Source organism: Pseudophryne corroboree, unplaced genomic scaffold (assembly GCF_028390025.1).
Source record: "Pseudophryne corroboree isolate aPseCor3 unplaced genomic scaffold, aPseCor3.hap2 scaffold_326, whole genome shotgun sequence".
Classification (NCBI taxonomy): Eukaryota; Metazoa; Chordata; class Amphibia; order Anura; family Myobatrachidae; genus Pseudophryne; species Pseudophryne corroboree.
This window is the reverse complement of record NW_026969944.1, coordinates 1-17,226: the sequence shown is the minus strand read 5'-3', so window position 1 is coordinate 17,226 and position 17,226 is coordinate 1. Positions and strand designations below refer to the sequence as shown.

At 50.0% G+C, this 17,226-nt stretch overlaps 28 non-coding genes and 4 pseudogenes across 28 annotated transcripts; all 32 read left to right on the top strand.

Moving 5' to 3' along the window:
* The first annotated feature begins 36 nt into the window (after window positions 1-36).
* Window positions 37-178, top strand: LOC135018648 (U1 spliceosomal RNA; annotated as a pseudogene).
* A 691-nt stretch (window positions 179-869) lies between these two features.
* On the top strand, window positions 870-1,033 carry LOC135018645 (U1 spliceosomal RNA). Its single transcript, XR_010216302.1, has one exon. It is a non-coding gene; the product is annotated as a U1 spliceosomal RNA (small nuclear RNA).
* Window positions 1,034-1,185: 152 nt separating this feature from the next.
* Window positions 1,186-1,348, top strand: LOC135018687 (U1 spliceosomal RNA). Its single transcript, XR_010216329.1, has one exon. It is a non-coding gene; the product is annotated as a U1 spliceosomal RNA (small nuclear RNA).
* Window positions 1,349-2,019: 671 nt separating this feature from the next.
* LOC135018644 (U1 spliceosomal RNA) lies at window positions 2,020-2,183 on the top strand. Its single transcript, XR_010216301.1, has one exon. It is a non-coding gene; the product is annotated as a U1 spliceosomal RNA (small nuclear RNA).
* A 152-nt stretch (window positions 2,184-2,335) lies between these two features.
* Window positions 2,336-2,498, top strand: LOC135018686 (U1 spliceosomal RNA). Its single transcript, XR_010216328.1, has one exon. It is a non-coding gene; the product is annotated as a U1 spliceosomal RNA (small nuclear RNA).
* Window positions 2,499-3,169: 671 nt separating this feature from the next.
* Window positions 3,170-3,333, top strand: LOC135018643 (U1 spliceosomal RNA). Its single transcript, XR_010216300.1, has one exon. It is a non-coding gene; the product is annotated as a U1 spliceosomal RNA (small nuclear RNA).
* Window positions 3,334-3,485: 152 nt separating this feature from the next.
* LOC135018676 (U1 spliceosomal RNA) lies at window positions 3,486-3,648 on the top strand. Its single transcript, XR_010216323.1, has one exon. It is a non-coding gene; the product is annotated as a U1 spliceosomal RNA (small nuclear RNA).
* Window positions 3,649-4,321: 673 nt separating this feature from the next.
* On the top strand, window positions 4,322-4,485 carry LOC135018720 (U1 spliceosomal RNA). The gene has a single exon (XR_010216362.1). It is a non-coding gene; the product is annotated as a U1 spliceosomal RNA (small nuclear RNA).
* A 152-nt stretch (window positions 4,486-4,637) lies between these two features.
* LOC135018669 (U1 spliceosomal RNA) lies at window positions 4,638-4,800 on the top strand. Its single transcript, XR_010216319.1, has one exon. It is a non-coding gene; the product is annotated as a U1 spliceosomal RNA (small nuclear RNA).
* A 670-nt stretch (window positions 4,801-5,470) lies between these two features.
* On the top strand, window positions 5,471-5,634 carry LOC135018694 (U1 spliceosomal RNA). Its single transcript, XR_010216336.1, has one exon. It is a non-coding gene; the product is annotated as a U1 spliceosomal RNA (small nuclear RNA).
* A 152-nt stretch (window positions 5,635-5,786) lies between these two features.
* Window positions 5,787-5,949, top strand: LOC135018670 (U1 spliceosomal RNA). The gene has a single exon (XR_010216320.1). It is a non-coding gene; the product is annotated as a U1 spliceosomal RNA (small nuclear RNA).
* A 670-nt stretch (window positions 5,950-6,619) lies between these two features.
* Window positions 6,620-6,783, top strand: LOC135018717 (U1 spliceosomal RNA). The gene has a single exon (XR_010216359.1). It is a non-coding gene; the product is annotated as a U1 spliceosomal RNA (small nuclear RNA).
* Window positions 6,784-6,935: 152 nt separating this feature from the next.
* LOC135018660 (U1 spliceosomal RNA) lies at window positions 6,936-7,098 on the top strand. The gene has a single exon (XR_010216315.1). It is a non-coding gene; the product is annotated as a U1 spliceosomal RNA (small nuclear RNA).
* Window positions 7,099-7,770: 672 nt separating this feature from the next.
* On the top strand, window positions 7,771-7,934 carry LOC135018636 (U1 spliceosomal RNA). Its single transcript, XR_010216293.1, has one exon. It is a non-coding gene; the product is annotated as a U1 spliceosomal RNA (small nuclear RNA).
* A 152-nt stretch (window positions 7,935-8,086) lies between these two features.
* On the top strand, window positions 8,087-8,250 carry LOC135018712 (U1 spliceosomal RNA). Its single transcript, XR_010216354.1, has one exon. It is a non-coding gene; the product is annotated as a U1 spliceosomal RNA (small nuclear RNA).
* Window positions 8,251-8,402: 152 nt separating this feature from the next.
* Window positions 8,403-8,565, top strand: LOC135018668 (U1 spliceosomal RNA). Its single transcript, XR_010216318.1, has one exon. It is a non-coding gene; the product is annotated as a U1 spliceosomal RNA (small nuclear RNA).
* A 671-nt stretch (window positions 8,566-9,236) lies between these two features.
* LOC135018716 (U1 spliceosomal RNA) lies at window positions 9,237-9,400 on the top strand. The gene has a single exon (XR_010216358.1). It is a non-coding gene; the product is annotated as a U1 spliceosomal RNA (small nuclear RNA).
* A 152-nt stretch (window positions 9,401-9,552) lies between these two features.
* Window positions 9,553-9,715, top strand: LOC135018659 (U1 spliceosomal RNA). The gene has a single exon (XR_010216314.1). It is a non-coding gene; the product is annotated as a U1 spliceosomal RNA (small nuclear RNA).
* A 670-nt stretch (window positions 9,716-10,385) lies between these two features.
* Window positions 10,386-10,549, top strand: LOC135018641 (U1 spliceosomal RNA). The gene has a single exon (XR_010216298.1). It is a non-coding gene; the product is annotated as a U1 spliceosomal RNA (small nuclear RNA).
* A 152-nt stretch (window positions 10,550-10,701) lies between these two features.
* LOC135018711 (U1 spliceosomal RNA) lies at window positions 10,702-10,865 on the top strand. The gene has a single exon (XR_010216353.1). It is a non-coding gene; the product is annotated as a U1 spliceosomal RNA (small nuclear RNA).
* A 152-nt stretch (window positions 10,866-11,017) lies between these two features.
* On the top strand, window positions 11,018-11,180 carry LOC135018667 (U1 spliceosomal RNA). Its single transcript, XR_010216317.1, has one exon. It is a non-coding gene; the product is annotated as a U1 spliceosomal RNA (small nuclear RNA).
* A 670-nt stretch (window positions 11,181-11,850) lies between these two features.
* LOC135018637 (U1 spliceosomal RNA) lies at window positions 11,851-12,014 on the top strand. The gene has a single exon (XR_010216294.1). It is a non-coding gene; the product is annotated as a U1 spliceosomal RNA (small nuclear RNA).
* Window positions 12,015-12,166: 152 nt separating this feature from the next.
* LOC135018710 (U1 spliceosomal RNA) lies at window positions 12,167-12,330 on the top strand. Its single transcript, XR_010216352.1, has one exon. It is a non-coding gene; the product is annotated as a U1 spliceosomal RNA (small nuclear RNA).
* Window positions 12,331-12,482: 152 nt separating this feature from the next.
* On the top strand, window positions 12,483-12,645 carry LOC135018666 (U1 spliceosomal RNA). Its single transcript, XR_010216316.1, has one exon. It is a non-coding gene; the product is annotated as a U1 spliceosomal RNA (small nuclear RNA).
* A 671-nt stretch (window positions 12,646-13,316) lies between these two features.
* Window positions 13,317-13,480, top strand: LOC135018715 (U1 spliceosomal RNA). The gene has a single exon (XR_010216357.1). It is a non-coding gene; the product is annotated as a U1 spliceosomal RNA (small nuclear RNA).
* A 141-nt stretch (window positions 13,481-13,621) lies between these two features.
* Window positions 13,622-13,784, top strand: LOC135018658 (U1 spliceosomal RNA). The gene has a single exon (XR_010216313.1). It is a non-coding gene; the product is annotated as a U1 spliceosomal RNA (small nuclear RNA).
* Window positions 13,785-14,454: 670 nt separating this feature from the next.
* LOC135018719 (U1 spliceosomal RNA) lies at window positions 14,455-14,618 on the top strand. Its single transcript, XR_010216361.1, has one exon. It is a non-coding gene; the product is annotated as a U1 spliceosomal RNA (small nuclear RNA).
* Window positions 14,619-14,770: 152 nt separating this feature from the next.
* Window positions 14,771-14,922, top strand: LOC135018665 (U1 spliceosomal RNA; annotated as a pseudogene).
* Window positions 14,923-15,603: 681 nt separating this feature from the next.
* LOC135018638 (U1 spliceosomal RNA) lies at window positions 15,604-15,767 on the top strand. Its single transcript, XR_010216295.1, has one exon. It is a non-coding gene; the product is annotated as a U1 spliceosomal RNA (small nuclear RNA).
* A 152-nt stretch (window positions 15,768-15,919) lies between these two features.
* On the top strand, window positions 15,920-16,061 carry LOC135018678 (U1 spliceosomal RNA; annotated as a pseudogene).
* A 695-nt stretch (window positions 16,062-16,756) lies between these two features.
* LOC135018698 (U1 spliceosomal RNA) lies at window positions 16,757-16,920 on the top strand. Its single transcript, XR_010216340.1, has one exon. It is a non-coding gene; the product is annotated as a U1 spliceosomal RNA (small nuclear RNA).
* A 152-nt stretch (window positions 16,921-17,072) lies between these two features.
* LOC135018661 (U1 spliceosomal RNA) lies at window positions 17,073-17,207 on the top strand (annotated as a pseudogene).
* The last annotated feature ends 19 nt before the right edge of the window (window positions 17,208-17,226 follow it).

The window sequence follows — 17,226 nt, the reverse complement described above, 5'->3', positions numbered from 1 at the left end:
CCCGAGCAGCGACCCTCCCCAGCTCTAGCCCAACTCCTACTTACCTGCCAGGTGAGATACTATGATCATGAAGGTGCTTCTCCCAGGGCAAGGCTCACCCATTGCACTCTGGGTGTGCTGCTCCTGCGATTTCCCCAAATGTGGGAAACTTGACTGCATAATTTGTGTTTCCCCTGGTCGGCTCTCATATAATTCAGATCTCTTTGTCTCGGGTCTCTCTCCAGCCTAGTTTGCTGTCTGTTTCCACTTCTCTTTTCTTGAGCCGCTCACTTCTATGCCCTTGCGCACTATCCTGACTTCTCCCATCTGCTTACTTTGTGCCTTCCAATGCACAATGCGAACTACAGGTAGTGCTGCAGGTCACACACCCTTTTATTTGCCTTACAGAGCAGCTCTGGAGCTGTTACAGTGCCCAGCTGCTGCAAGAAATCAGCTTGAATGCTTCAGGGGCTGGGGCATGGCCAACATGAGCCCCACACCGAAGGAGGGTGGAGATGTTTAATGCGAACTAGGGGTCATCCAAGTGCTGCAAAAGGCTGCCATGCCCTGCACTCCCTTTTCTCTTTTCATATGCAGACGAGGGTTGAAGCCAACTTTGACCCACTGCTTGGATGACATCACCATATGCAAATCCATCTGCTGCAGGCCTTCCCCCAGGAATGCTTGCACTAGTTGTTGCATTTGGTTTGTTGTTTGGGGGTGCTTCAGTATTAGGTAGCCTTCTGCCCTCCCATGTTCATCTGAAAATATGTGTTCTCCCTGCAGTTGTTGTCCCCAGATGAGAGTTCCCTTGTGCTACCTCAGTTGAATCTCCTTTACTTGACAGAGATGTGCCTGAGCAGCGGCCCTCCCCAGCCCTATCCCAAATCATACTTATTTTACATAGAAGATACCATGGTCATGAAGATTGTTCTCCCAGGGTGAGGTTCATTCATTGCATTCTGGGTATGCTGACCCGTATGATTTCCCCAAATGTGGGAAACTCGACTGCATTATTTGTGGTAGTGGGGGACTGTGTTTGTTCTTTCCTCTGGTCAGCTCTGGTAAAAGTCAAATTTATTTGTCTCAGATCTTCCTCTAGCCTTGTTCTTCTTTCGAGAGATTCCTTGTGCTGCCTCAGTTGGATCTCCTTCACTTGACAGGGGGGTGCCCGAGCAGCGACCCTCCCCAGCTCTAGCCCAACTCCTACTTACCTGCCAGGTGAGATACTATGATCATGAAGTTGCTTCTCCCAGGGCAAGGCTCACCCATTGCACTCTGGGTCTGCTGCTCCTGAGATTTTTCCAAATGTGGGAAACTTGACTGCATAATTTGTGTTTCCCCTGGTCGGCTCTCGTATAATTCAGATATCTTTGTCTCAGGTCTCTCTCCAGCCTAGTTTGCTGTCTGTTTCCACTTCTCTTTTCTTGAGCCTTTCCCTTCTATGCCCTTGCGCACTATCCTGACTTCTCCCGTCTGCTTAATTTGTGCCTTCCAACGCACAATGCGAACTACAGGTAGTGCTGCAGGGCCCACACCCTTTTACTTGCCTTACAGAGCAGCTCTGGAGCTGTTACAGTGCCCAGCTGCTGCAAGAAATCAGCTTGAATGCTTCAGGGGCTGGGGCATAGCCAACATGAGCCCCACACCGAAGGAGGGTGGAGGCGTTTAATGCGAACTAGGGGTCATCCAAGCGCCGCAAAAGGCCGCCATGCCCTGCACGCCCCTTTTCTCTTTTCATATGCAGACGAGGGTTGAAGCCAACTTTGACCCACTGCTTGGATGACATCACCATATGCAAATCCATCTGCTGCAGGCCTTCCCCCAGGAATGCTTGCACTAGTTGTTGCATTTGGTTTGTTGTTTGGGGGTGCTTCAGTATTAGGTAGCCTTCTGCCCTCCCATGTTCATCTGAAAATATGTGTTCTCCCTGCAGTTGTTGTCCCCAGATGAGAGTTCCCTTGTGCTGCCTCAGTTGAATCTCCTTTACTTGACAGAGATGTGCCTGAGCAGCGGCCCTCCCCAGCCCTATCCCAAATCATACTTATTTTACATAGAAGATACCATGGTCATGAAGATTGTTCTCCCAGGGTGAGGTTCATTCATTGCATTCTGGGTATGCTGACCCGTATGATTTCCCCAAATGTGGGAAACTCGACTGCATTATTTGTGGTAGTGGGGGACTGTGTTTGTTCTTTCCTCTGGTCAGCTCTGGTAAAAGTCAAATTTATTTGTCTCAGATCTTCCTCTAGCCTTGTTCTTCTTTCGAGAGATTCCTTGTGCTGCCTCAGTTGGATCTCCTTCACTTGACAGGGGGGTGCCCGAGCAGCGACCCTCCCCAGCTCTAGCCCAACTCCTACTTACCTGCCAGGTGAGATACTATGATCATGAAGTTGCTTCTCCCAGGGCAAGGCTCACCCATTGCACTCTGGGTCTGCTGCTCCTGAGATTTTTCCAAATGTGGGAAACTTGACTGCATAATTTGTGTTTCCCCTGGTCGGCTCTCGTATAATTCAGATCTCTTTGTCTCAGGTCTCTCTCCAGCCTAGTTTGCTGTCTGTTTCCACTTCTCTTTTCTTGAGCCTTTCCCTTCTATGCCCTTGCGCACTATCCTGACTTCTCCCGTCTGCTTAATTTGTGCCTTCCAACGCACAATGCGAACTACAGGTAGTGCTGCAGGGCCCACACCCTTTTACTTGCCTTACAGAGCAGCTCTGGAGCTGTTACAGTGCCCAGCTGCTGCAAGAAATCAGCTTGAATGCTTCAGGGGCTGGGGCATAGCCAACATGAGCCCCACACCGAAGGAGGGTGGAGGCGTTTAATGCGAACTAGGGGTCATCCAAGCACCGCAAAAGGCCGCCATGCCCTGCACGCCCCTTTTCTCTTTTCATATGCAGACGAGGGTTGAAGCCAACTTTGACTCACTGCTTGGATGACATCACCATATGCAAATCCATCTGCTGCAGGCCTTCCCCCAGGAATGCTTGCACTAGTTGTTGCATTTGGTTTGTTGTTTGGGGGTGCTTCAGTATTAGGCAGCCTTCTGCCCTCCCATTTTCATCTGAAAATTTGTGTTCTCCCTGGAGTTGTTGTCCCCAGATGAGAGTTCCCTTGTGCTGCCTCAGTTGAATCTCCTTTACTTGACAGAGATGTTTCTGAGCAGCGGCCCTCCCCAGCCCTATCCCAAATCATACTTATTTTACATAGAAGATACCATGGTCATGAAGATTGTTCTCCCAGGGTGAGGTTCATTCATTGCATTCTGGGTATGCTGACCCGTATGATTTCCCCAAATGTGGGAAACTCGACTGCATTATTTGTGGTAGTGGGGGACTGTGTTTGTTCTTTCCTCTGGTCAGCTCTGGTAAAAGTCAGATTTATTTGTCTCAGATCTTCCTCTAGCCTTGTTCTTCTTTCGAGAGATTCCTTGTGCTGCCTCAGTTGGATCTCCTTCACTTGACAGGGGGGTGCCCGAGCAGCGACCCTCCCCAGCTCTAGCCCATCTCCTACTTACCTGCAAGTTGAGATACTATGATCAGGAAGGTGCTTCTCCCAGGGCAAGGCTCACCCATTGCACTCTGGGTGTGCTGCTCCTGTGATTTCCCCAAATGTGGGAAACTTGACTGCATAATTTGTGTTTCCCCTGGTCGGCTCTCGTATAATTCAGATCTCTTTGTCTCAGGTCTCTCTCCAGCCTAGTTTGCTGTCTGTTTCCACTTCTTTTTTCTTGAGCCCCTCCCTTCTATACCCTTGTGCACTATCCTGACTTCTCCTCCCGTCTGCTTACTTTGTGCCTTCCAACGCACAATGCGAACTACAGGTAGTGCTGCAGGTCCCACACCCTTTTATTTGCCTTACAGAGCAGCTCTGGAGCTGTTACAGTGCCCAGCTGCTGCAAGAAATCAGCTTGAATGCTTCGGGGCTGGGTCATAGCCAACATGAGCCCCACACCGAAGGAGGGTGGAGGTGTTTAATGCGAACTAGGGGTCATCCAAGCGCCGAAAAAGGCTGCCATGCCCTGCACGCCCCTTTTCTCTTTTCATATGCAGACGAGGGTTGAAGCCAACTTTGACCCACTGCTTGGATGACATCACCATATGCAAATCCATCTGCTGCAGGCCTTCCCCCAGGAATGCTTGCACTAGTTGTTGCATTTGGTTTGTTGTTTGGGGGTGCTTCAGTATTAGGTAGCCTTCTGCCCTCCCATGTTCATCTGAAAATATGTGTTCTCCCTGCAGTTGTTGTCCCCAGATGAGAGTTCCCTTGTGCTGCCTCAGTTGAATCTCCTTTACTTGACAGAGATGTGCCTGAGCAGCGGCCCTCCCCAGCCCTATCCCAAATCATACTTATTTTGCATAGGAGATACCATGGTCATGAAGATTGTTCTCCCAGGGTGAGGTTCATTCATTGCATTCTGGGTATGCTGACCCGTATGATTTCCCCAAATGTGGGAAACTCGACTGCATTATTTGTGGTAGTGGGGGACTGTGTTTGTTCTTTCCTCTGGTCAGCTCTGGTAAAAGTCAGATTTATTTGTCTCAGATCTTCCTCTAGCCTTGTTCTTCTTTCGAGAGATTCCTTGTGCTGCCTCAGTTGGATCTCCTTCACTTGACAGGGGGGTGCCCGAGCAGCGACCCTCCCCAGCTCTAGCCCATCTCCTACTTACCTGCCAGGTGATATACTATGATCATGAAGGTGCTTCTCCCAGGGCAAGGCTCACCCATTGCACTCTGGGTGTGCTGCTCCTGTGATTTCTCCAAATGTGGGAAACTTGACTGCATAATTTGTGTTTCCCCTGGTCGGCTCTCGTATAATTCAGATCTCTTTGTCTCAGGTCTCTCTCCAGCCTAGTTTGCTGTCTGTTTCCACTTCTCTTTTCTTGAGCCGCTCCCTTCTATGCCCTTGCGCACTATCCTGACTTCTCCCGTCTGCTTAATTTGTGCCTTCCAACGCACAATGCAAACTACAGGTAGTGCTGCAGGGCCCACGCCCTTTTACTTGCCTTACAGAGCAGCTCTGGAGCTGTTACAGTACCCAGCTGCTGCAAGAAATCAGCTTTAATGCTTCGGGGCTGGGGCATAGCCAACATGAGCCCCACACCGAAGGAGGGTGGAGGTGTTTAATGCGAACTAGGGGTCATCCAAGCGCCGAAAAAGGCTGCCATGCCCTGCACGCCCCTTTTCTCTTTTCATATGCAGACGAGGGTTGAAGCCAACTTTGACCCACTGCTTGGATGACATCACCATATGCAAATCCATCTGCTGCAGGCCTTCCCCCAGGAATGCTTGCACTAGTTGTTGCATTTGGTTTGTTGTTTGGGGGTGCTTCAGTATTAGGTAGCCTTCTGCCCTCCCATGTTCATCTGAAAATATGTGTTCTCCCTGCAGTTGTTGTCCCCAAATGAGAGTTCCCTTGTGCTGCCTCAGTTGAATCTCCTTTACTTGACAGAGATGTGCCTGAGCAGCGGCCCTCCCCAGCCCTATCCCAAATCATACTTATTTTGCATAGGAGATACCATGGTCATGAAGATTGTTCTCCCAGGGTGAGGTTCATTCATTGCATTCTGGGTATGCTGACCCCTGTGATTTCCCCAAATGTGGGAAACTCGACTGCATTATTTGTGGTAGTGGGGGACTGTGTTTGTTCTTTCCTCTGGTCAGCTCTGGTAAATGTCAGATTTTTTTGTCTCAGATCTTCCTCTAGCCTTGTTCTTCTTTCGAGAGTTCCCTTGTGCTGCCTCAGTTGGATCTCCTTCACTTGACAGGGGGGTGCCCGAGCAGCGACCCTCCCCAGCTCTAGCCCAACTCCTACTTACCTGCCAGGTGATATACTATGATCATGAAGGTGCTTCTCCCAGGGCAAGGCTCACCCATTGCACTCTGGGTGTGCTGCTCCTGTGATTTCTCCAAATGTGGGAAACTTGACTGCATAATTTGTGTTTCCCCTGGTTGGCTCTCGTATAATTCAGATCTCTTTGTCTCAGGTCTCTCTCCAGCCTAGTTTGCTGTCTGTTTCCACTTCTCTTTTCTTGAGCCGCTCCCTTCTATGCCCTTGCGCACTATCCTGACTTCTCCGGTCTGCTTAATTTGTGCCTTCCAATGCACAATGCGAACTACAGGTAGTGCTGCAGGGCCCACGCCCTTTTACTTGCCTTACAGAGCAGCTCTGGAGCTGTTACAGTGCCCAGCTGCTGCAAGAAATCAGCTTGAATGCTTCGGGGCTGGGGCATAGCCAACATGAGCCCCACACCGAAGGAGGGTGGAGGTGTTTAATGCGAACTAGGGGTCATCCAAGCGCCGAAAAAGGCTGCCATGCCCTGCACGCCCCTTTTCTCTTTTCATATGCAGACGAGGGTTGAAGCCAACTTTGACCCACTGCTTGGATGACATCACCATATGCAAATCCATCTGCTGCAGGCCTTCCCCCAGGAATGCTTGCACTAGTTGTTGCATTTGGTTTGTTGTTTGGGGGTGCTTCAGTGTTAGGTAGCCTTCTGCCCTCCCATGTTCATCTGAAAACATGTGTTCTCCCTGCAGTTGTTGTCCCCAGATGAGAGTTCCCTTGTGCTGCCTCAGTTGAATCTCCTTTACTTGACAGAGATGTGCCTGAGCAGCGGCCCTCCCCAGCCCTATCCCAAATCATACTTATTTTGCATAGGAGATACCATGGTCATGAAAATTGTTCTCCCAGGTTGAGGTTCATTCATTGCATTCTGGGTATGCTGACCCCTGTGATTTCCCCAAATGTGGGAAACTCGACTGCATTATTTGTGGTAGTGGGGGACTGTGTTTGTTCTTTCCTCTGGTCAGCTCTGGTAAAAGTCAGATTTTTTTGTCTCAGATCTTCCTCTAGCCTTGTTCTTCTTTCGAGAGTTCCCTTGTGCTGCCTCAGTTGGATCTCCTTCACTTGACAGGGGGGTGCCCGAGCAGCGACCCTCCCCAGCTCTAGCCCAACTCCTACTTACCTGCAAGGTGAGATACTATGATCAGGAAGGTGCTTCTCCCAGGGCAAGGCTCACCCATTGCACTCTGGGTGTGCTGCTCCTGCGATTTCCCCAAATGTGGGAAACTTGACTGCATAATTTGTGTTTTCCCTGGTCGGCTCTCGTATAATTCAGATCTCTTTGTCTCAGGTCTCTCTCCAGCCTACTTTGCTGTCTGTTTCCACTTCTCTTTTCTTGAGCCGCTCCCTTCTATGCCCTTGCGCACTATCCTGACTTCTCCCGTCTGCTTACTTTGTGCCTTCCAATGCACAATGCGAACTACAGGTAGTGCTGCAGGTCCCACACCCTTTTATTTGCCTTACAGAGGAGCAGCTCTGGAGCTGTTACAGTGCCCAGCTGCTGCAAGAACTCAGCTTGAATGCTTCGGGGCTGGGGCATAGCCAACATGAGCCCCACACCGAAGGAGGGTGGAGGTGTTTAATGCGAACTAGGGGTCATCCAAGCGCCGAAAAAGGCTGCCATGCCCTGCACGCCCCTTTTCTCTTTTCATATGCAGACGAGGGTTGAAGCCAACTTTGACCCACTGCTTGGATGACATCACCATATGCAAATCCATCTGCTGCAGGCCTCCCCCAGGAATGCTTGCACTAGTTGTTGCATTTGGTTTGTTGTTTGGGGGTGCTTCAGTATTAGGTAGCCTTCTGCCCTCCCATGTTCATCTGAAAATATGTGTTCTCCCTGCAGTTGTTGTCCCCAGATGAGAGTTCCCTTGTGCTGCCTCAGTTGAATCTCCTTTACTTGACAGAGATGTGCCTGAGCAGCGGCCCTCCCCAGCCCTATCCCAAATCATACTTATTTTGCATAGGAGATACCATGGTCATGAAGATTGTTCTCCCAGGGTGAGGTTCATTCATTGCATTCTGGGTATGCTGACCCATATGATTTCCTCAAATGTGGGAAACTCGACTGCATTATTTGTGGTAGTGGGGGACTGTGTTTGTTCTTTCCTCTGGTCAGCTCTGGTAAAAGTCAGATTTATTTGTCTCAGATCTTCCTCTAGCCTTGTTCTTCTTTCGAGAGATTCCTTGTGCTGCCTCAGTTGGATCTCCTTCACTTGACAGGGGGGTGCCCGAGCAGCGACTCTCCCCAGCCCTATCCCAAATCATACTTATTTTGCATAGGAGATACCATGGTCATGAAGATTGTTCTCCCAGGGTGAGGTTCATTCATTGCATTCTGAGTATGCTGACCCGTATGATTTCCCCAAATGTGGGAAACTCGACTGCATTATTTGTGGTAGTGGGGGACTGTGTTTGTTCTTTCCTCTGGTCAGCTCTGGTAAAAGTCAGATTTCTTTGTCTCAGATTTTCCTCTAGCCTTGTTCTTCTTTCGAGAGTTCCCTTGTGCTGCCTCAGTTGGATCTCCTTCACTTGACAGGGGGGTGCCCGAGCAGCGACCCTCCCCAGCTCTAGCCCAACTCCTACTTACCTGCCAGGTGATATACTATGATCATGAAGGTGCTTCTCCCAGGGCAAGGCTCACCCATTGCACTCTGGGTGTGCTGCTCCTGTGATTTCTCCAAATGTGGGAAACTTGACTGCATAATTTGTGTTTCCCCTGGTCGGCTCTCGTATAATTCAGATCTCTTTGTCTCAGGTCTCTCTCCAGCCTAGTTTGCTGTCTGTTTCCACTTCTCTTTTCTTGAGCCGCTCCCTTCTATGCCCTTGCGCACTATCCTGACTTCTCCCGTCTGCTTAATTTGTGCCTTTCAACGCACAATGCGAACTACAGGTAGTGTTGCAGGGCCCACGCCCTTTTACTTGCCTTACAGAGCAGCTCTGGAGCTGTTACAGTGCCCAGCTGCTGCAAGAAATCAGCTTGAATGCTTCAGGGGCTGGGGCATAGCCAACATGAGCCCCACACCGAAGGAGGGTGGAGGTGTTTAATGCGAACTAGGGGTCATCCAAGCGCCGAAAAAGGCTGCCATGCCCTGCACGCCCCTTTTCTCTTTTCATATGCAGACGAGGGTTGAAGCCAACTTTGACCCACTGCTTGGATGACATCACCATATGCAAATCCATCTGCTGCAGGCCTTCCCCCAGGAATGCTTGCTATAGTTGTTGCATTTGGTTTGTTGTTTGGGGGTGCTTCAGTATTAGGTAGCCTTCTGCCCTCCCATGTTCATCTGAAAATATGTGTTCTCCCTGCAGTTGTTGTCCCCAGATGAGAGTTCCCTTGTGCTGCCTCAGTTGAATCTCCTTTACTTGACAGAGATGTGCCTGAGCAGCGGCACTCCACAGCCCTATCCCAAATCATACTTATTTTGCATAGGAGATACCATGGTCATGAAAATTGTTCTCCCAGGTTGAGGTTCATTCATTGCATTCTGGGTATGCTGACCCCTGTGATTTCCCCAAATGTGGGAAACTCGACTGCATTATTTGTGGTAGTGGGGGACTGTGTTTGTTCTTTCCTCTGGTCAGCTCTGGTAAAAGTCAGATTTTTTTGTCTCAGATCTTCCTCTAGCCTTGTTCTTCTTTCGAGAGTTCCCTTGTGCTGCCTCAGTTGGATCTCCTTCACTTGACAGGGGGGTGCCCGAGCAGCGACCCTCCCCAGCTCTAGCCCAACTCCTACTTACCTGCAAGGTGAGATACTATGATCAGGAAGGTGCTTCTCCCAGGGCAAGGCTCACCCATTGCACTCTGGGTGTGCTGCTCCTGCGATTTCCCCAAATGTGGGAAACTTGACTGCATAATTTGTGTTTTCCCTGGTCGGCTCTCGTATAATTCAGATCTCTTTGTCTCAGGTCTCTCTCCAGCCTACTTTGCTGTCTGTTTCCACTTCTCTTTTCTTGAGCCGCTCCCTTCTATGCCCTTGCGCACTATCCTGACTTCTCCCGTCTGCTTACTTTGTGCCTTCCAATGCACAATGCGAACTACAGGTAGTGCTGCAGGTCCCACACCCTTTTATTTGCCTTACAGAGCAGCTCTGGAGCTGTTACAGTGCCCAGCTGCTGCAAGAACTCAGCTTGAATGCTTCGGGGCTGGGGCATAGCCAACATGAGCCCCACACCGAAGGAGGGTGGAGGTGTTTAATGCGAACTAGGGGTCATCCAAGCGCCGAAAAAGGCAGCCATGCCCTGCACGCCCCTTTTCTCTTTTCATATGCAGACGAGGGTTGAAGCCAACTTTGACCCACTGCTTGGATGACATCACCATATGCAAATCCATCTGCTGCAGGCCTTCCCCCAGGAATGCTTGCACTAGTTGTTGCATTTGGTTTGTTGTTTGGGGGTGCTTCAGTATTAGGTAGCCTTCTGCCCTCCCATGTTCATCTGAAAATATGTGTTCTCCCTGCAGTTGTTGTCCCCAGATGAGAGTTCCCTTGTGCTGCCTCAGTTGAATCTCCTTTACTTGACAGAGATGTGCCTGAGCAGCGGCCCTCCCCAGCCCTATCCCAAATCATACTTATTTTGCATAGGAGATACCATGGTCATGAAGATTGTTCTCCCAGGGTGAGGTTCATTCATTGCATTCTGGGTATGCTGACCCGCATGATTTCCTCAAATGTGGGAAACTCGACTGCATTATTTGTGGTAGTGGGGGACTGTGTTTGTTCTTTCCTCTGGTCAGCTCTGGTAAAAGTCAGATTTATTTGTCTCAGATCTTCCTCTAGCCTTGTTCTTCTTTCGAGAGATTCCTTGTGCTGCCTCAGTTGGATCTCCTTCACTTGACAGGGGGGTGCCCGAGCAGCGACTCTCCCCAGCCCTATCCCAAATCATACTTATTTTGCATAGGAGATACCATGGTCATGAAGATTGTTCTCCCAGGGTGAGGTTCATTCATTGCATTCTGAGTATGCTGACCCGTATGATTTCCCCAAATGTGGGAAACTCGACTGCATTATTTGTGGTAGTGGGGGACTGTGTTTGTTCTTTCCTCTGGTCAGCTCTGGTAAAAGTCAGATTTCTTTGTCTCAGATTTTCCTCTAGCCATGTTCTTCTTTCGAGAGTTCCCTTGTGCTGCCTCAGTTGGATCTCCTTCACTTGACAGGGGGGTGCCCGAGCAGCGACCCTCCCCAGCTCTAGCCCAACTCCTACTTACCTGCCAGGTGATATACTATGATCATGAAGGTGCTTCTCCCAGGGCAAGGCTCACCCATTGCACTCTGGGTGTGCTGCTCCTGTGATTTCTCCAAATGTGGGAAACTTGACTGCATAATTTGTGTTTCCCCTGGTCGGCTCTCGTATAATTCAGATCTCTTTGTCTCAGGTCTCTCTCCAGCCTAGTTTGCTGTCTGTTTCCACTTCTCTTTTCTTGAGCCGCTCCCTTCTATGCCCTTGCGCACTATCCTGACTTCTCCCGTCTGCTTAATTTGTGCCTTCCAACGCACAATGCGAACTACAGGTAGTGTTGCAGGGCCCACGCCCTTTTACTTGCCTTACAGAGCAGCTCTGGAGCTGTTACAGTGCCCAGCTGCTGCAAGAACTCAGCTTGAATGCTTCGGGGCTGGGGCATAGCCAACATGAGCCCCACACCGAAGGAGGGTGGAGGTGTTTAATGCGAACTAGGGGTCATCCAAGCGCCGAAAAAGGCAGCCATGCCCTGCACGCCCCTTTTCTCTTTTCATATGCAGACGAGGGTTGAAGCCAACTTTGACCCACTGCTTGGATGACATCACCATATGCAAATCCATCTGCTGCAGGCCTTCCCCCAGGAATGCTTGCACTAGTTGTTGCATTTGGTTTGTTGTTTGGGGGTGCTTCAGTATTAGGTAGCCTTCTGCCCTCCCATGTTCATCTGAAAATATGTGTTCTCCCTGCAGTTGTTGTCCCCAGATGAGAGTTCCCTTGTGCTGCCTCAGTTGAATCTCCTTTACTTGACAGAGATGTGCCTGAGCAGCGGCCCTCCCCAGCCCTATCCCAAATCATACTTATTTTGCATAGGAGATACCATGGTCATGAAGATTGTTCTCCCAGGGTGAGGTTCATTCATTGCATTCTGGGTATGCTGACCCGTATGATTTCCTCAAATGTGGGAAACTCGACTGCATTATTTGTGGTAGTGGGGGACTGTGTTTGTTCTTTCCTCTGGTCAGCTCTGGTAAAAGTCAGATTTATTTGTCTCAGATCTTCCTCTAGCCTTGTTCTTCTTTCGAGAGATTCCTTGTGCTGCCTCAGTTGGATCTCCTTCACTTGACAGGGGGGTGCCCGAGCAGCGACTCTCCCCAGCCCTATCCCAAATCATACTTATTTTGCATAGGAGATACCATGGTCATGAAGATTGTTCTCCCAGGGTGAGGTTCATTCATTGCATTCTGAGTATGCTGACCCGTATGATTTCCCCAAATGTGGGAAACTCGACTGCATTATTTGTGGTAGTGGGGGACTGTGTTTGTTCTTTCCTCTGGTCAGCTCTGGTAAAAGTCAGATTTCTTTGTCTCAGATTTTCCTCTAGCCATGTTCTTCTTTCGAGAGTTCCCTTGTGCTGCCTCAGTTGGATCTCCTTCACTTGACAGGGGGGTGCCCGAGCAGCGACCCTCCCCAGCTCTAGCCCAACTCCTACTTACCTGCCAGGTGATATACTATGATCATGAAGGTGCTTCTCCCAGGGCAAGGCTCACCCATTGCACTCTGGGTGTGCTGCTCCTGTGATTTCTCCAAATGTGGGAAACTTGACTGCATAATTTGTGTTTCCCCTGGTCGGCTCTCGTATAATTCAGATCTCTTTGTCTCAGGTCTCTCTCCAGCCTAGTTTGCTGTCTGTTTCCACTTCTCTTTTCTTGAGCCGCTCCCTTCTATGCCCTTGCGCACTATCCTGACTTCTCCCGTCTGCTTAATTTGTGCCTTCCAACGCACAATGCGAACTACAGGTAGTGTTGCAGGGCCCACGCCCTTTTACTTGCCTTACAGAGCAGCTCTGGAGCTGTTACAGTGCCCAGCTGCTGCAAGAAATCAGCTTGAATGCTTCAGGGGCTGGGGCATAGCCAACATGAGCCCCACACCGAAGGAGGGTGGAGGTGTTTAATGCGAACTAGGGGTCATCCAAGCGCCGAAAAAGGCTGCCATGCCCTGCACGCCCCTTTTCTCTTTTCATATGCAGACGAGGGTTGAAGCCAACTTTGACCCACTGCTTGGATGACATCACCATATGCAAATCCATCTGCTGCAGGCCTTCCCCCAGGAATGCTTGCAATAGTTGTTGCATTTGGTTTGTTGTTTGGGGGTGCTTCAGTATTAGGTAGCCTTCTGCCCTCCCATGTTCATCTGAAAATATGTGTTCTCCCTGCAGTTGTTGTCCCCAGATGAGAGTTCCCTTGTGCTGCCTCAGTTGAATCTCCTTTACTTGACAGAGATGTGCCTGAGCAGCGGCACTCCACAGCCCTATCCCAAATCATACTTATTTTGCATAGGAGATACCATGGTCATGAAAATTGTTCTCCCAGGTTGAGGTTCATTCATTGCATTCTGGGTATGCTGACCCCTGTGATTTCCCCAAATGTGGGAAACTCGACTGCATTATTTGTGGTAGTGGGGGACTGTGTTTGTTCTTTCCTCTGGTCAGCTCTGGTAAAAGTCAGATTTTTTTGTCTCAGATCTTCCTCTAGCCTTGTTCTTCTTTCGAGAGTTCCCTTGTGCTGCCTCAGTTGGATCTCCTTCACTTGCCCGAGCAGCGACCCTCCCCAGCTCTAGCCCAACTCCTACTTACCTGCAAGGTGAGATACTATGATCAGGAAGGTGCTTCTCCCAGGGCAAGGCTCACCCATTGCACTCTGGGTGTGCTGCTCCTGCGATTTCCCCAAATGTGGGAAACTTGACTGCATAATTTGTGTTTTCCCTGGTCGGCTCTCGTATAATTCAGATCTCTTTGTCTCAGGTCTCTCTCCAGCCTACTTTGCTGTCTGTTTCCACTTCTCTTTTCTTGAGCCGCTCCCTTCTATGCCCTTGCGCACTATCCTGACTTCTCCCGTCTGCTTACTTTGTGCCTTCCAATGCACAATGCGAACTACAGGTAGTGCTGCAGGTCCCACACCCTTTTATTTGCCTTACAGAGCAGCTCTGGAGCTGTTACAGTGCCCAGCTGCTGCAAGAACTCAGCTTGAATGCTTCGGGGCTGGGGCATAGCCAACATGAGCCCCACACCAAAGGAGGGTGGAGGTGTTTAATGCGAACTAGGGGTCATCCAAGCGCCGAAAAAGGCTGCCATGCCCTGCACGCCCCTTTTCTCTTTTCATATGCAGACGAGGGTTGAAGCCAACTTTGACCCACTGCTTGGATGACATCACCATATGCAAATCCATCTGCTGCAGGCCTTCCCCCAGGAATGCTTGCACTAGTTGTTGCATTTGGTTTGTTGTTTGGGGGTGCTTCAGTATTAGGTAGCCTTCTGCCCTCCCATGTTCATCTGAAAATATGTGTTCTCCCTGCAGTTGTTGTCCCCAGATGAGAGTTCCCTTCTGCTGCCTCAGTTGAATCTCCTTTACTTGACAGAGATGTGCCTGAGCAGCGGCCCTCCCCAGCCCTATCCCAAATCATACTTATTTTGCATAGGAGATACCATGGTCATGAAGATTGTTCTCCCAGGGTGAGGTTCATTCATTGCATTCTGGGTATGCTGACCCATATGATTTCCCCAAATGTGGGAAACTCGACTGCATTATTTGTGGTAGTGGGGGACTGTGTTTGTTCTTTCCTCTGGTCAGCTCTGGTAAAAGTCAGATTTATTTGTCTCAGATCTTCCTCTAGCCTTGTTCTTCTTTCGAGAGTTCCCTTGTGCTGCCTCAGTTGGATCTCCTTCACTTGACAGGGGGGTGCCCGAGCAGCGACCCTCCCCAGCTCTAGCCCAACTCCTACTTACCTGCCAGGTGAGATACTATGATCAGGAAGGTGCTTCTACCAGGGCAAGGCTCACCCATTGCACTCTGGGTGTGCTGTTCCTGTGATTTCCCCAAATGTGGGAAACTTGACTGCATAATTTGTGTTTCCCGTGGTCGGCTCTCGTATAATTCAGATCTCTTTGTCTCAGGTCTCTCTCCAGCCTAGTTTGCTGTCTGTTTCCACTTCTCTTTTCTTGAGCCGCTCCCTTCTCTGCCCTTGCGCACTATCCTGACTTCTCCCGTCTGCTTAATTTGTGCCTTCCAACGCACAATGCGAACTACAGGTAGTGCTGCAGGTCCCACGCCCTTTTACTTGCCTTACAGAGCAGCTCTGGAGCTGTTACAGTGCCCAACTGCTGCAAGAAATCAGCTTGAATGCTTCGGGGCTGGGGCATAGCCAACATGAGCCCCACACCGAAGGAGGGTGGAGGTGTTTAATGCGAACTAGGGGTCATCCAAGCGCCGAAAAAGGCTGCCATGCCCTGCACGCCCCTTTTCTCTTTTCATATGCAGACGAGGGTTGAAGCCAACTTTGACCCACTGCTTGGATGACATCACCATATGCAAATCCATCTGCTGCAGGCCTTCCCCCAGGAATGCTTGCACTAGTTGTTGCCTTTGGTTTGTTGTTTGGGGGTGCTTCAGTATTAGGTAGTCTTCTGCCCTCCCATGTTCATCTGAAAATATGTGTTCTCCCTGCAGTTGTTGTCCCCAGATGAGAGTTCCCTTGTGCTGCCTCAGTTGAATCTCCTTTACTTGACAGAGATGTGCCTGAGCAGCGGCCCTCCCCAGCCCTATCCCAAATCATACTTATTTTGCATAGGAGATACCATGGTCATGAAGATTGTTCTCCCAGGGTGAGGTTCATTCATTGCATTCTGGGTATGCTGACCCGTATGTTTTCCCCAAATGTGGGAAACTCGACTGCATTATTTGTGGTAGTGGGGGACTGTGTTTGTTCTTTCCTCTGGTCAGCTCTGGTAAAAGTCAGATTTATTTGTCTCAGATCTTCCTCTAGCCTTGTTCTTCTTTCGAGAGATTCCTTGTGCTGCCTCAGTTGGATCTCCTTCACTTGACAGGGGGGTGCCCGAGCAGCGACCCTCCCCAGCTGTAGCCCAACTCCTACTTACCTGCCAGGTGAGATACTATGATCATGAAGTTGCTTCTCCCAGGGCAAGGATCACCCATTGCACTCTGGGTGTGCTACCCCAGTGATTTCCCCAAATGTGGGAAACTTGACTGCATAATTTGTGTTTCCCCTGGTCGGCTCTCATATAATTCAGATCTCTTTGTCTCAGGTCTCTCTCCAGCCTAGTTTGCTGTCTGTTTCCACTTCTTTTTTCTTGAGCCCCTCCCTTCTATACCCTTGTGCACTATCCTGACTTCTCCTCCCGTCTGCTTACTTTGTGCCTTACAATTCACAATGCAAACTACAGGTAGTGCTGCAGGGCCCACACCCTTTTACTTGCCTTACAGAGCAGCTCTGGAGCTGTTACAGTGCCCAGCTGCTGCAAGGAATCAGCTTGAATGCTTCAGGGGCTGGGGCATAGCCAACATGAGCCCCACACCGAAGGAGGGTGGAGGTGTTTAATGCGAACTAGGGGTCATCCAAGCGCCGAAAAAGGCTGCCATGCCCTGCACGCCCCTTTTCTCTTTTCATATGCAGATGAGGGTTGAAGCCAACTTTGACCCACTGCTTGGATGACATCACCATATGCAAATCCATCTGCTGCAGGCCTTCCCCCAGGAATGCTTGCACTAGTTGTTGCATTTGGTTTGTTGTTTGGGGGTGCTTCAGTATTAGGTAGCCTTCTGCCCTCCCATGTTCATCTGAAAATATGTGTTCTCCCTGCAGTTGTAGTCCCCAGATGAGAGTTCACTTGTGCTGCCTCAGTTGAATCTCCTTTACTTGACAGAGATGTGCCTGAGCAGCGGCCCTCCCCAGCCCTATCCCAAATCATACTTATTTTGCATAGAAGATACCATGGTCATGAAGATTGTTCTCCCAGGGTGAGGTTCATTCATTGCATTCTGGGTATGCTGACCCCTGTGATTTCCCCAAATGTGGGAAACTCGACTGCATTATTTGTGGTAGTGGGGGACTGTGTTTGTGCTTTCCTCTGGTCAGCTCTGGTAAAAGTCAGATTTCTTTGTCTCAGATCTTCCTCTAGCCTTGTTCTTCTTTCGAGAGTTCCCTTGTGCTGCCTCAGTTGGATCTCCTTCACTTGACATGGGGGTGCCCGAGCAGCGACCCTCCCCAGCTCTAGCCCAACTCCTACTTACCTGCCAGGTGAGATACTATGATCAGGAAGGTGCTTCTCCCAGGGCAAGGCTCACCCATTGCACTCTGGGTGTGCTGCTCCTGTGATTTCCCCAAATGTGGGACACTTGACTGCATAATTTGTGTTTCCTCTGGTCGGCTCTCGTAT